Raw genomic sequence first — 16,069 nt, 5'->3', positions numbered from 1 at the left:
TCAATGCCTCGATATATATAATACTAATCGTGTAACCTACTATCAGATTAGGTTCGCAATATCCTCTTCAGCTTGACCACAGGGATAATTAATCTTGATATGTCGATTTGTAGAAATATTACTTGGCTATATTTAGATTACCAGTTAGAAACGATATACACAACACAATGTGCACAGGTGGAAAGAAAGGCTTTTATTCACGGCGATAGAGAACTCAAACCAAATGAAGATTTATTCAAGGAGCAATGTCCACGATGTATGTTATAAAATTACATTAAATGTACAATTTTTATTGAGTAAACCGTATCAAACATATCGGATGTCAGTATGAAAAGAAAGTGATATGTCCGATTTGTGACATATTTTATGTGAAAGCCTTTGTTCGCTTGTTATGGTATTCCAAGAAATGTGAAAATATGGTCGCCGGCTATTTTGGACTATGTAGAAGCATTTATTGTCAAGAATATGACATTTGTAAATGTAAAATATACGAAGAGCGAGCTCGCGAAAATGATTGAATTCTTGGATTATAACACCGTTGTTAAGTACATGTGAATTCCATATCGCTTTTGACTGTGTCCTTCCTTTTGCCAGCTGTTTTATTTATGTTTTTTTAAATGTAAGTTCGGTATTTTTGTTTTATCTGTGATGCAGTTTTGTTAACCCGTCAGTATTGTCTCGTTTTCTTTATATATTTTATGACAATTTATTTGATCAATAATTTCAATTTTAAATATGATTAATTAAGTGTTTTGTATCTCATAATATGAAACATCTGACAAATATTTTAGATAAATCTTTGAAAAGACATCTTATTGAGTTTAATGATTATTGATCCGACAATGTCTTTTGAATGAATGTTAAGTTAAATTGCCATTACATATACTACCACAGATTCCATCTAATAGATAATGCTCTTGGCATAATTAACACGTGCACGTGTTGAGTTATATTTCAACTATTCATTAAAAGCTGCTGATGCTGTCCACCTGTCTCACATAATAAAATATCGCCATGGGCTCGAGATATTCAACATCAATAATGCCATATAGTTCGTGATTTTGTTCAAATTACCGTTTAACATGTTGAAGAAAAGGCTAATCTCTAGAAGTTTTACGGTAAAAATACAAACAAGGAATACCGACATGCAAACGAATGTGCAATGATCACAGGACCAGGTGCTCTGGCAGGATAAGCGTCGTATGTATTTCTCCAGGATACTTTGTAACTATGTATATATCATAAATACAACCTACTGTTATCATTTCTCTAGGATACTTTGTAACTATGTATATGTCATAGATACAACCTAACATACTGTTATCATTTCTTATCAAAGAACATTGTAATCTAGTACTCATTCACACCGAGAATAAAGAAGGCAATGTCGGTGGTTAAAGGCCAATCAAGCATAATAAGTAGTTTAATTTGAATCGCGTCGAGAAGCTATGTTTGTGATAATGGTAATACACATATTTACATATGAAGTACGAGAATGAAATAAACAAAAATATATTTGTTTACAATTTTATTTCTGCATCATGATACAAAATGTATGGCACTCAAATTGCACATTGTATGAGATAATAAACATTGAATAGCTTGACAATAAATTATCACAGCACTGATATGGCAAAAGGTGATCAGTTTTACTGATGAAGCAACATCTCGAACTATATTAAAAGTGAATTAATAAATCGAATGAATATGGATATATCTTAATAAAGAATCAGAAGAAAGATGAACGTTATCGGAGCCACTCGAGAAATAAAAACATTATAACAAACTTTCATTGTAAGTAAGCTTGTCTATTTATGTATTAGATACTTAAACTCGAGACACTAAACAAACACGCACGTGTATTATGGCTTTAAAACATCAATATGAAATTGCACCGGGTTGCGTTCTTAATTAAACTAAGAACTGAGACAATAACATTTAAAAAAAAAACATACATATTATATATATATAAATGTCTTGGGTAAATCGTAATAAACAAACGATACAAATAAAACACACGATTTCTGTAAAGTATTAGAAATGACATAAGTTGACAGCACCATGAAGTGACATTATTAAGTGTTGGAATGTGAGTAATGTAGATTGATATGATAGCAAATACTGTCTAAATAACGTGTACAACATTATAAATTGGGAAATGCGGAAAAAGAAAAACAGATTCAGTGTCTCTACAGGAATGCTAGGTATCCTCAAAACTACTTCCCAAATTCTCTCGAGTCACAGGAGAAATAACTTTCTGCTTTTATTATTCCTTAATGAGTTTTAAAGTCAGGAATCTCTCTTATAGGAGTTATCACCACCATGGTATAACTTCTCTGCTCCCGGTATTCCATATCTATATCCGTAGCATAATTAGCACTCATCAATATTCATTGTCCCGAAAGGTCATTGACCTTTCCCCATCTCGCGCTGTATCAGTCGTCATGGCAACAAGCCACCTAGTAGGTGTCAAAGCGACGGTATGTATGTTATTAGGTGTATGATGACACAATGACTTTCTGGGTATCGTCTGCTGTTTGTGAAAGCGTCCCCTGCATTCCCGCTCAAATCACCAGAAGTCGTGATAAATGTTTGTAAGAGTCACCGGGAACTTTTTCTTTAAATCCAACTCTTTGCTAGGGTTCAAAAGCACTGTCTTTTTCTGACGTTGCTCTGAACTCTCTACTGCAGGTAAAACTTTGGACGGATGTGGACGGAAAATAGCATTGCCAACCCTGCAAAAGATGAAGGATAAAATTGATTAAATAACATGTATATACTGTAAAGTTTATCCGAAAACAAACGACACATTTATGACTTGTTTCAATCTAGATATTTTATTGAAAAAAATAGATGCCAGGTAAATGACAAACTTTGATAATTTATGAATTAATATTCAACTTAATAAAACTATGTTCTATGCGTTATTGATATTTGATGGACATGCTTACCTTTCTGATACTTTCTTCAGTTTGGTTTTACCACTCTCAGCACGATTTTGAATTTGTTTTGGAATTCCGTGACAACGTATTGGAATAACAACTGGGAGAAATCCACCACAAAATCAGAGTTGACTTGTGAGTACTCTCTGTCCATTTCGTCTCCAATACTTCGTAGTCTATCTGCCACGTCTCTGATTACCAACTCCTGGGGACGAGTTGGTTTATCATCCTCACTTTCTCCCTTCATTCTGATATTAATGAATTTTGAATAGAAATCTTCAAAAATAAGGATAATTTATCACAGCAAGGCACTAAGCACGGCTAGAATGATTAAACTTCCACCTCCCGTGCAAGCAAATTTGCTTTTAATAGCAGCTCCAGGCGCGTGTGTATTTAAAAGACTTCCCTACAATGGAGAATGCATTTGATTGGCTGTCGTATCGGTAATTTCCATTTCACCTGATTTGGCCCTGTGCCTAACAAGGTTTTCTCTGGGTATATCATTGCATTGGGTATTGACCCCTACTATATAGAATCTGACCAGCGACCACGGAGCGGTGTTAAGCAGTGCCGGTAGCGTTTGGGAGTTGGCAAGCGTGTTCAGAACACTGACTTCACATTATAATATATGTATACATTAATAATCGATATATGTTTTAAGTATATATAAATGTACTAATTAATTAGTCAAACATCTTTCAGGTGTATTTGTATTCCTCCATCAATAGATATTATATGTGTATTAGAATGTTTCCACCAAAATTAAAGAGCAATATTTGTTCAAGTCTCATCGAGAGTCCCCGTATAATAGATTAGTAACCCAGACCATTACGATCATCTGTTGATATATTTGTAAGCAGGTTGGATTTATTTTAAGAATATGGATTTCGGTCATTGCAACAAATGATTTTTCATTTTCGCACAAACCTCAACGATTTGTTTTGATAGCACTAGGCACCCTACATTGTACAGTATACAAAGCGTGTCATTGAAATGGACATTAACACCTTAATTGATAGGGTTAGTGACCGTTATTTATAGTGCACAATTCCGATAATTCAAAACATAATAGCACATTTGTTAAAATTGCTTTCATCAAAGAGCTTCGTCTACCTTGTGGTTTTCGTGAATTTAACACTCGAAGAAAGATTATGCATTTTGTGAGTGATTTGAGACATCCATTTGAAATGTCTAGATGATTTCGACTTTTGCGTGTATTAGAATGTAAGATAGCAATATCAAAAATGAGCTTTGGATATAAAATTTGAATTTTAGCATATGTTTGTTTTTCACATGAAAAGCCTTGTTTGCTGATTTATGTTTGCTCATCTACTGCATCAGACAAATATATCTATATACCCCTTGGTATATACATATAGGTATAGCAATGCATTCATGGACAGGCAAAGCTAATGCTATTTTACTATGCATGCAGTACATTAACATTAGGTTACATACCTATGTCCAGTCTATAGGTCATTGCTCCGCCGAGGTGTTGAAGTTACTACTAAACTGACCACAGGATAAGGGGGAATAATCCGTATATTGACAGAAGTCTACTTAAAGACGCATTGTAATCCTCCGGAGTGTGTAATGTCGATGATTCTGTAATTATCTCAAAATAAATACCACACTTATGCCGATTACTGGGTAATTAGCTTCATGCTTTTAGACTAAATGAGTCTACATTCATTGATGATACTATTTAATCCTTAAAAAGGTAAACACGTTTATAAATATACTTACATTTAATACGATGCTTTGTAAAACTAAAACTGATATTGGAATTAGAACGTGAACGACACGAGACAAGGACCAGTAATCCCTTAATATTTCCTTTCTTTGTCTTATCGATGAGTAAAATACTTACCGTGTGGCTATTTTTAAAGTCTGTACTATTATTACCAAATAAAAGGATATATTTAGGACATTTTGGAAATGATACACTTGTTATTGGGTTAATATACAACTATATAAAGTCCTAAAGTATTGCATGATTATGTACCATAAACCGTGGAAAGTTAAAGGAGAAGCCGATGTGGAGATGATAACAAATCAAAAAAAGATATATCTTCTTTTAAGACCTCTGCATGATCATGGACATTATTAAGTTAATTCCTCTTTTAAGATAATTATGTTCAAGTGCATTACCCCTGCAGCTTTAACAAGGACAATGCGCGTCCAATCAAAATGACTTAAAATGCAATCATTGAATAAATGATCCCTAATAAAATGGCCATGCTATTCTTAATTGAAATGCACGTGAGCATTGTTAAAACTGATGATTTTAACTCACCAAAAAATTAAATTTCTCTTTTTCCATGCAATAATATAAGTGAATACTTTATTTTGATATACATTGCAATCATTTCGCAGCAGAACTCCTATCAAAAGACGAAAAACCAACAAAGTCAGGAGATATCATAACAATGAATCGACTTATCAGTAAATAACAGTTAATGGCGCTGTGATTGGCTGCAAGCTCCCATTTTTTCAATTTTTTGACACCATAACTCGAAAAAAAGATAATGGCGGCACTGAAATCCAATGCAAGCGAAAAACGCAAAAAAAAATTGAAGTAAAAAGGACAATAGAATTATTTCAATTTAATTAGAAATTGTGTTAATTAGTAAAACTATGTTAATTAGCGAAATAACGTTAGAAAAGTTTTCAATTTAATCTTTGATAAAACGAGTTTTCGAATTGAGACAGTAACTCGCTTATTACGTGATAAATGCAAAAGATGGTACTATGTATATGAATATTTTGGCTGTGGTTATATTTTGGTTTATTTGGCGCCAGGCATGGAAGCGCCAAAATTAATCATATTAAATTAAAACCGCGCATGTGACTTACACCACATCTAATGATTTTCATTGTTTTGTTTTATCAGGCGTGTTTGCATATAATGTGTCGTTTTGTCAGCCTTCAATAAAGATATGATTTTTTTTAATGTGATTATAATGTTTTTGCACTTGCAATATTTCGCTTTGAATAAAGTAATAAAACATTAACACTGCTGATACTGTAGCTGAGGTTAATGCTCATATGGTATCGATTGAATCAATACAGGTTTCTGACACTTGCACTGACTATATTCATGACTATGTATATGAATAGATACATGACAATTAATTACTTCTTTTTTGTATTTTATACGAAAGGGGTTTTTGAATTGTAAGGGTCACAGTAGACCTGTCGGTCGGTGAACCGCCATGCTTCAAAAGCAATCGCCGCATTTTTCAAACCGAAAACCGCATGTGTGATTTTGATTTAAGATGAATTAATAGATAAACGTTTAATGTGGTATATAGGGATGACAATGATATAACTTTCAGGTAATATACAATATTTTATCTCTCGACAAGTTGGAAATCGACATTGCATCGTGAATATCGGAATACGGCAAAATTTGACAAAAGGTTGATGGAAACTCCAAATTTAGACACACCAAAATAAAACCACCTTGTTTTGACGATAAAACATCAAAATTGGTCTTCATTAATCTGATATGAAATGCATAATACCCTTCTATTACAAGGCCTTTGAGGCTTGATGAAGAATAGGCGTAAGGTTTATAATTAGCTATGTCGACTTCATTAGCGATGGCGCATTGACCTCAGTAACGCCTAGTAGTCACATCCGTATACATTAGTGCTCTGACATGACTCAGTGACGAGTCAGAAATGGTTTAATTAATATTTGATCCCGAGATCTTCACGGCTATAATGGTGATATAATGACGCGTTACATATGTATATACAACATAACAGTCGGTCAGTGGACATCTACACGAAATGGTCCGAGGGGACTGACCGAATGTCATGACCACTCGACAGTGTTGGTGTTGGCCACATCGCAAGTTCTCGCCAACGATGGCTTATTGATGAGGAGATTGGAAATAAATCGGGGAGGGATACTCTGGCGTAGTACCGGGGAGCTACCGAACGAATGCCAATGCTTGATGGCGTAAACCTTGTAAGCTTAGTATCAATTAAACGTCAAGAGTATTCTTATATTTAAAGTCATAATAAATCATACCTTCACATGTGAATACAATATACAAAGATAAGAACACACAAACCAAAAACAATGCTAAATAAAAACAAAAATGGGAAAAAAAATCTGAATTTAGAAACTTCTTTAATGATCCGGTAAGCTAACAGGGCTTTACAAATTGGGTTCTGATGTAGCAAAGAGGTGCACTATCTAACACACTGTTGTGAAATAAGAATCGACCGGAATTTAATTGACAATTTTCAAAATCATTACTTGTAACATATGCTTATGAAAACAAAATTTGCTTTCATTATACGACCATTTCAGTGATCATTTCTGGGTACAGTACGTATGTTCTGTTTTAATGAAACGAAGGTCAACAACCGCGGAATCAAACTGTTGGAAATTGCTGTAAGCTTGTATGGATGTCAATGCCTTTAGACATTCCAACATGTTCTGTGATATCTCTGATTACAGCTGGCATATCCGTTTGTTATATAAATAAAATTAGCATTAATTGAAATTTGAATTGTCACGTAATTGTATCGAGAGCGTGTAACAACCATAGGAGTCAATGTCTACTCTGGTATATATTACGTTCATTAATGGTCATTACTTCTTGGTACGTCATGCGTGTAAATTTGTTTGAAATAAAATTAATTGACGATATGCGTCAACAAATATCGTTTACAGTTTAATGTAATGTTCATTTATGTCTTGTTATCGAAGTCTCGTTAAGAAGGTAGTTGGTTTCCTTAGTTACTCTTAGTGAATTAAACAAAATCATAAATGAACTTGAAATACATGTATTCATTTACTTATTTTCGTCAATTTATTACAACAGGAGATAAGACAAAAATGTAGTTCATTGATACATGTATATACAATAACATAGCTTTAAAAATTTATTTATCTGTAAAATTTCTACAGAAATATAGATATAAACTAAATTCTGGTTAATACCTAATAATGAAAAATATCATAAACTGTATACAATCAAATGAACCTGCTCAATTTGAAATAATCTGAGCGGAGTCAGTGTCCGGATAGTTTTAGACTTAAAATCATTAGATCTGATAAAATATTTTTGTCGTTTCCGAAACCTATGTTATGGTTTATTACTACTGCCTAAATATGAATCTATTGAAAATCACTGGAATGAATATCATTTTATGCAAACACACAATGTCAGTGGCTCGGATACCTCCGTCCGACAGTGAGCTGTCCGTTCGGATACAATGTAAACTACCTTCAGACGCGTGACTGTGTGTTTTTGGGAGAATGTTTGTGTTGGTTTGGGATGACGCTAAGCATTGCCTTAGGAGTTCCAATTGTACACTGAGACTTAATCCCATTAGTAGTCCATTGTTAAAGGTGAGAATGTGTTTATTAACCGATATGCGCTTTATCATAATACAGGTATAAGTATTAAATTTAATATCATAAACAATCTATGTAAACGTTCAATAGACCTACGAACTTAAACATGTACAAGTGGTCTGTCAAGTGGTGCTTGAGTAGATCTATATTATTTACATTATCATAACTTGTAATTGACTTCAAAACCCTTACCGAAATCGATAAACTCTCTTACCATGGGGAATGATGTTTCATACTTGTGAATATATTCAATCTACCATTTTGACATCCCTCTGTCTGCAAAGGAAAATTATGCCAGACAAAACATTATGTAATAAATGTTATTGAACCTGGATTGAAAACCGCTTCTTTTCATAACCAGAAACAATGGTAGGAAAATATCGTTGAAGATTTTGACGTTCTCTTATTGCAATGATGCATGATGTACATACTGCAATCAGGGAATTGTCAATGCTTTTAAAAAGTACCAGTTTATGGCTATAAGTATAATGCAACTCAGTGCAGTTTTCTGGTTTATACTAAAATGATTTTCTGATGTTATATCGAACTCAGGGTATTTAGTATTTAGTTATATTTAGTAAATGTTTGATAAATGATATGTTGCTGAAAAACATTCTAAAATATAATTCATATACATGTCCCCGTAAAAGCATTTTACTGACGTGTTAGCGGTTTGGCCAATTTACATATTCCTTCTTTCCAGCTGACATATTTTTGTTAAGTGATATATTCTATATTGTTCAATAGATGAAGTGTTGGAAAATGCAGTTGATAAAGGAAATAGTTTTGTATAATTATATTGTTACGACGGTAGTTTGTTTAGAATGTTTTTCTCTGGTTAGAAGTAAAACAATGTTTTTGGATTATATGGAGCTCGATAGGTCAATGCCGTATTGAAGAATTCGAGCTCAGGTGTTTCAACCTTATAGAAAATTTGCGACGGCAAAGGTGTGACAAACAGAGGAGATTATGAAGGAGAAACAGGCAGCAATATTATAGATTTGGTGTATAGAATATATTGACCTCTTTACTTACAGAAAATCAGAACGGGGAGACCAGCAAAGGTTAACGACACAATAGGACTCTTGTAACGATTCATCATAAGGCAGAATTGCGCTTCGTTTGATATTAACAGAGGTCGTTTCTTAAATGACTATTCTTTGTAAGATTATACTGCAACTTTTATATATGCAATATGTGTCTTCATTTCATCGTGCAGATGTATATCACTCAACAAAGCACAGTAGTAATGTGGATCAGGGCTCAGCACAGTTCGTATAATGACATCATAGATTGCTGTTTATCATGAGCTATTCGACCAAACAAAGCACTTTTTACTCAATGAGTGCCGTTTGAACAAGGTAAACATTTTATAATCATTTGTCATAATTTGCAAATGTAGAAGCGTAAAAATTGTACTTTAAAAATTGCAGACCCGGAGTTGTTTTTGAAAATATCTTTTTAATGAAAGAGAGGATACTGCCAGTCGAGAAAGCGTCCCTCTAGTTCGAAGAAGTTTATTTTCTCGATAAAGCATAATTTTGTACCAATATTTATAACTATATGAGTCTATTTTGCTGTTGTTGAATTAGAAGGACTATTTACTAGTAAGTTGACAACATTTTATGCTAATTATCTATGTGTATTGATCAGGTATTAACTCAAATGATACTTTTCTTATTGTGACCACGGAAAGTCGGAATGGAGATTATATTGATAAAGCTAGTAAGACGACTATTTAATTATAATTAGCGATTTCAAATTTAATGAAACATGTGACATTAAGGCAAATAATTTTGAAAGAATAACGAACTTTACACGTCAATTAACATCAGTAATTCAAGAAGACAACTGATTGAATCAAAAGCAGTTTTATATATTTTTTAATTAAACTGATACTATTATCAAAACTGTAAAAATAAAATCACAATCAACGTCTTAAAACAATTAAGCTTCCAAATTTCTCAGTAAACGATAAATACATTTAAGTATTCATGTTTGAACAATCCTATGGCATGTGAAATATTTTCATGAAAACGACGTGATCAAACAACTTTTAATACGTATTTTAGAAATCAAAGAGTTTCCAAGCATTCATCTGAAGAACTTTTGCTATACAGAGGATTGTAGAAAAGACAAACAGGATATAATCATTGAGTTCTCTCAATAAAAAGGGCTTAACAGATGTTGAATTAAATTAATTCATTTGATATGGTTTAATTATTCAAAAATTGCTCCAAAGTAGCATTTCTCTATTTAGTTTCTACCAGCTATTCAAAAGGTTGCAATGAAGCAACCTTTCCATACGCATGTGGGTTAATGTTGCGTCCCGTTTTGTTGCTCATTAGTGTATTCATGTAAAATATACATTGTTGTACATTGTTGCAACTTGTACATTCCAATGACGTCACATTGTTTACAGATCCCGCGTTGTGTCTGCACTGCCTGACACGAAGGCTTCATTCTGTGTTTTTTAATGTTTTTGTTAGTTTTCTGATAATTCAATTGATCAGGTATGATTAAACAACCCCAATCAATATGAGGTGTGATTGTAATTTTAAGTTTAAACCGCATGTTGCGAAAAATACTTCAACTTTCACTTTGTCAGTGCATTCGTGATCGCAGCTTCGATAGGCTGTCATGGCAACGACGAGGACGGTGGTTTCATCACAGTGACGAATTTACAAACTTGCATGTGTACAGCCGAAAACTTCTAACTATACCTTATGTCTTTGGAAATCATCTGTAAATAATTAATTGAATTAATTACGATCCATTGCATTCGTTTATTAACGTTTGTTCGTTTCTATATGCCGATTTCGATACTTAAAACACTGAAGAGTTCCAATATTGGAGAATGAACATTAACACTTGCTCTATAAATCGTCCTAGAGCACCCGACTACCCTAAATCAATACTTATGAAACAGGTACGAGCGTGAAGGTAATTGTATGAGAGCAACGAAAAGTGCTGTACATTCTTACGAAAATGACAAACATCGTCAAAATTACTTAAAAAGTAGTCAATTAATCGGCATTTCTTCAATTAACACCAGTTTATAACGCCGTTATGTAACCATACTTGAATAAATAGAAGAATGTACAGCACTTTTTCTCGGTTTCTTAACACGATGAATAAGTGTATCATATTTGTTTGTACGACAAAATACGTTGGTCGGGTGCTCTGGCCATATCTACCGACCAAGTGTTAATGTAGTCCTTCGTGCCGGTCACGTGACCACGCGAGAACACGAGGAACGACGAAAACATCCCGATAAAGACGTTGGACACCTAACATTAAAATCCGATCAAAAAAACAAACAGAACTAACCGGGAAATCATTAAATATTGAATTTATATTAAAACATGATGTTTTTTGTTCTTTTTAATTATAAATGCAACATTAACCCACATGCGTACTTAAAAGTGTCAAGAGAATCAAGCAGAAAGAAGTTTAAGCCTAACAAAATAAGACTTGCCAGTGGAACTTCTTGGGAGTCGAGTGCTTCTGCTTTCTAAAACCAAAATTGATCTGATGTCTCCATTACAGCTCTGTTCTAACTCTCTTGGATCCTCTTTCCTTTAGTTAAATATGTGTAACGGTATTAAAAACATCTTAACATGTGATTTTATTCATTTTTTTCCACAGATTTGCTATTTGTTCATCAAGAAAACTATACGTTTAAAACCGGACACCTAATAATGGAAATCTCCACTAGCTAACACCTTACCTATGTAAATTAGTGAAACGCGAGGAATAGCTGATGATGCTGGCGCTGACAGATCAAACGACTTAAAGTGACAGCGTGACATACATATATATATATACCTTACTGAATGTCAATATACGCGGCAGCTTCGGTCGTTGACAGGGTACCCGTGGCGTACTCACCGACATACCACTCACAGTGTACTCATATCAGGTATACCTCATTGTGTATATTAACGCTTAAATATATTATCAAGGAGGTGTATTGCGCAAAAGTATTATATCAAAGTAACTCAAATAGCATTGTCGCGTATCTTTATGATTTCGTCATTTTAAGTGTCTATTAAGACTCAAAAATTAACATACTTCATTACATCAAGTAGACACAAGTAAAATAACTTTTCGGTAGCTTTTCCATTGATGAAACAAGTGTTTTTGGCCTACACCTTTTACTGTATTCCTTAATATGTTCCAATTATTGGTCTCCTACCATCGCTTTCGGGTCATGGAAGGACGAAACAGAATGTACCATACATTATTCTGTTCATAGTTAGAGGTGCTATTCACTATATATTGTTCTTTCCAGCTTTAAATCCAAAATCTGAAACTTAAAAAATTTATTGAATTATAGGTCTTTTGCACCTCTCAATCTAGATTTTGACATACACCAATTTATTACTACTTAGTATAACCACCCGACCACCTCGAAAATGAAAGGAATGTTTCGCAATAGTGTTCTCCTTAAAAACGTTAGTACATTGTATATTTAAAGATAAGACATTTAGATTATTTAACATGCTGTAAACTTTTTTAACTGTCCAAACTATGTCAAATTCATATAGAATAAGATACCGTTTTGATAGAAATGTGTATGATGATTGTATTTTTGATAGTGAACATTGTGTATTATTATGTATAATATTACTACTTAATGCTCATTATAATTATTGCCCTGTGTAAACGAAAGCATATACATTTGTATGTTGTGTCATTGTAATACGCGTTATCTTTGTTTTTGTCAATTCTAATAGAAGTGAATCTTGTGCAATTTCAAAGTATTTACCATGTCATGTGCAAAGATAATGTTAACGAGTTAGTGAATCACTGTATCTATTATATATACAAAGATAATGTTTAAGAATATATGAATCACTGCATTGTATAAATGTGACCTCTTGTTCCATGAAAAGTGTGGTTGATTTTTGGCCGCCACCTAGCATCACTGACGAGTCCTAGAAGGAAGAAGCAGTTGTATGGGTTCCCTAACATCACTGACGAGTCCTAGAAGAAAGAAGCAGTTTTATGGTGTCCCTAACATCACTGACGAGTCCTAGAAGGAAGAAGCAGCTGTATGGTGTCCCTCACATCACTGACGAGTCCTAGAAAGAAGAAGCAGCTGTATGGTGTCCCCAACATCACTGACGAGTCCTAGAAGGAAGAAACAGCTGTATGGTGTCCCCAACATCACTGACGAGTCCTAGAAGGAAGAAGCAGTTGTATGGTGTCCCTAACATCACCGAAGCAGCTGTATGGTGTCCCCGACATCACTGACGAGTCCTAGAAGGAAGGAGCAGCTGTATGGTGTCACTAACATCACTGACGAGTCCTAGAAGGAAGACGCAGCTGTATGGTGTCCCTAACATCACTGACGAGTCCTAGAAGGAAGAAGCAGTTGTATGGTGTCCCTAACATCACCGAAGCAGCTGTATGGTGTCCCTAGCATCACTGACGAGTCCTAGAAGGAAGAAGCAGCTGTATGGTGTCACTAACATCCCTGACGAGTCCTAGAAGGAAAAAGCAGCTGTATGGTGTCACTAACATCACTGACGAGTCCTAGAAGGAAGAAACAGCTGTATGGTGCAGTAGAATTCATTTTAACTCTATTATATCTAGCTCTCAATTTGTATCAAAAGATGTTAATATATTGTGTGTCTTTTGTACAATCCCAAATTCTATTAACGTTAAGCATATTTGATAGCATGATTTTTTCTTTATTTAGCTACCTCAACCCGAATTATCTCATTGACGAATACAAGAAATATACTTTGACATAGACTCACATGGATAGACCAGAAGACTCTTCCCATTTCAGAACATCTGGTCGAATTCTCGTTCTATTCCATTGCCCTACATATCCGTCTGTTGTTCATATTTTACACAATAATTTACATATACATGTACATTATCAGTTATATGGTTGTTTACCTCCGAGAAAGGCAGTTTATTATAAAAAATAGTATACAATTATTGACTTCGCATCGGGCAATAGTCAGGATCATTGGTGCTAACAAAATCGCTGTTGCCCTCAGCCCCGTCAATAATTATTTTGTTATATAAGAGATACTTCTATCTGGTTAAGAACACAACACTGAAACGAACGAGTTCAAGTTTCCGTCATTGTAAGATCGCAGATCATCCAATGTCATTGTTGTAGACGTATTGGAATTGACAAAATAAACTTCCAGTATCCTAACAACAACCTTGGTTACATTGGCAGTGTTTTTTGCGGTCTCTATCATTCAGTTTTTGTCAACTGTTCTTCATCGTAAGAAGCGAGTCGGCCTGAGCATTTCATGAGCTTGTAGACGTCAACATTACGTGCAAGGTCCCGGAGATGCTTGAAACATCAGACAATCAATGTCAAGTTTAACCCAGATCTAGGGAAATAAGAAATACTACCTTGGTAATCACACGAGGGCGGAAAGTACAAATTAAAAGACTGGACCAGGGAAGCTGTTTCCTGTTTGCAACTGTTGCTTTTTATCATAGTTTGTATAGGGAATTTTACACACTAACATAACAACACCAGTAATTATTGAACCCTTTGTAGTGAGAAAAACAGAATTATGCTGAGCTAATAATTCTGATGCATGGTTGGAAAAATGCCTCTATCCATACATTTGTAAGGAAAGTATAATGGTCGTTGTAAGATAATTATGATACATAACCATCGCGTTAAAATCATTGTCCCTTATCTGTGCCATATTTTATCACAAATAAGACATTATTAATGTGATATTGTATTATTTTGCACAAGTTCAATTGATGTTGAAAATGTATTACGTATCTTTTACATTTCGGTTAAACTGTGACATTTCTGTCGAGGAATATGTTGTGGCATTACTCTCTACTGCAATTCATATCTTAATCTCTTGTTTGAACAAGTTTATTTACAGGTAACTGTAAATATTATAAAAATGATAAGCACGGAAAGTTTACATTTTACATGAAATCCTCACATAACGGATTTTAACGATGTTTGCCGATGTTTGCTGATGTCATTATGCACGGAACACCTTACAGCATCTCATTCATAATTCATTTCTAGATTTGAAAATGTAACGCACTGGGAATTTAATCTTAAAAAATATAAAACAAGACACGGCAACAGACGTCTCGTTTAGCAATCTTAGATAGAATTGTTTGTGGGTGTAGGAGCGGTCATCCAATTCCATCAATATTGCCACAAACGGCCATCATGACGCCTTTCATCGGTATTGACGTTATTAACAATATTCCAATTTGTCAAGTCAGATTAATTTGTCACATAATTTCTATTGAAAACATCGAAAGCCTTAATGATGAATAGTTGCAACTGTTCATCTTTCCAAACTGTCTTAATATTATGTAAAATCAGGAAGTATTATGATTTTATGCGTAAAATAAAGGACGCATAATGAAATTTGACAATGTTGCAATTTTTCAAACCGGATTTTAAACACAACCGTTGGTTGACTATATATCACGACATTCGGGGACTGTCATTTGTTGTCTAAAATAGGGCCCGATAGTCTGGACAAGGTGCCGGACTAATGAGGACGGACGTGCGACTGATAGGACAAGGCCATAAACACTGACCGCGGCGACAAGTCCATTATAACGGTTAACAGGGCAAGGCAATGGCATGACGCTGTCTATTTACCGCACGTGTGAGTATGGGGCCAAACTAAGGGGCAGTTTAATAGCAGTTTGAACAGCATAAAATGACAAGAAAATTGTATAGCACACCAAAAGATATATTTTGTAATTTGCATTCAACA

Source organism: Pecten maximus, chromosome 8, assembly GCF_902652985.1.
Source record: "Pecten maximus chromosome 8, xPecMax1.1, whole genome shotgun sequence".
In the NCBI taxonomy this organism is placed as follows: domain Eukaryota; kingdom Metazoa; phylum Mollusca; class Bivalvia; order Pectinida; family Pectinidae; genus Pecten; species Pecten maximus.
The sequence above is the reverse complement of the archived record's forward strand: the minus strand, read 5'-3'. Positions refer to the sequence as shown.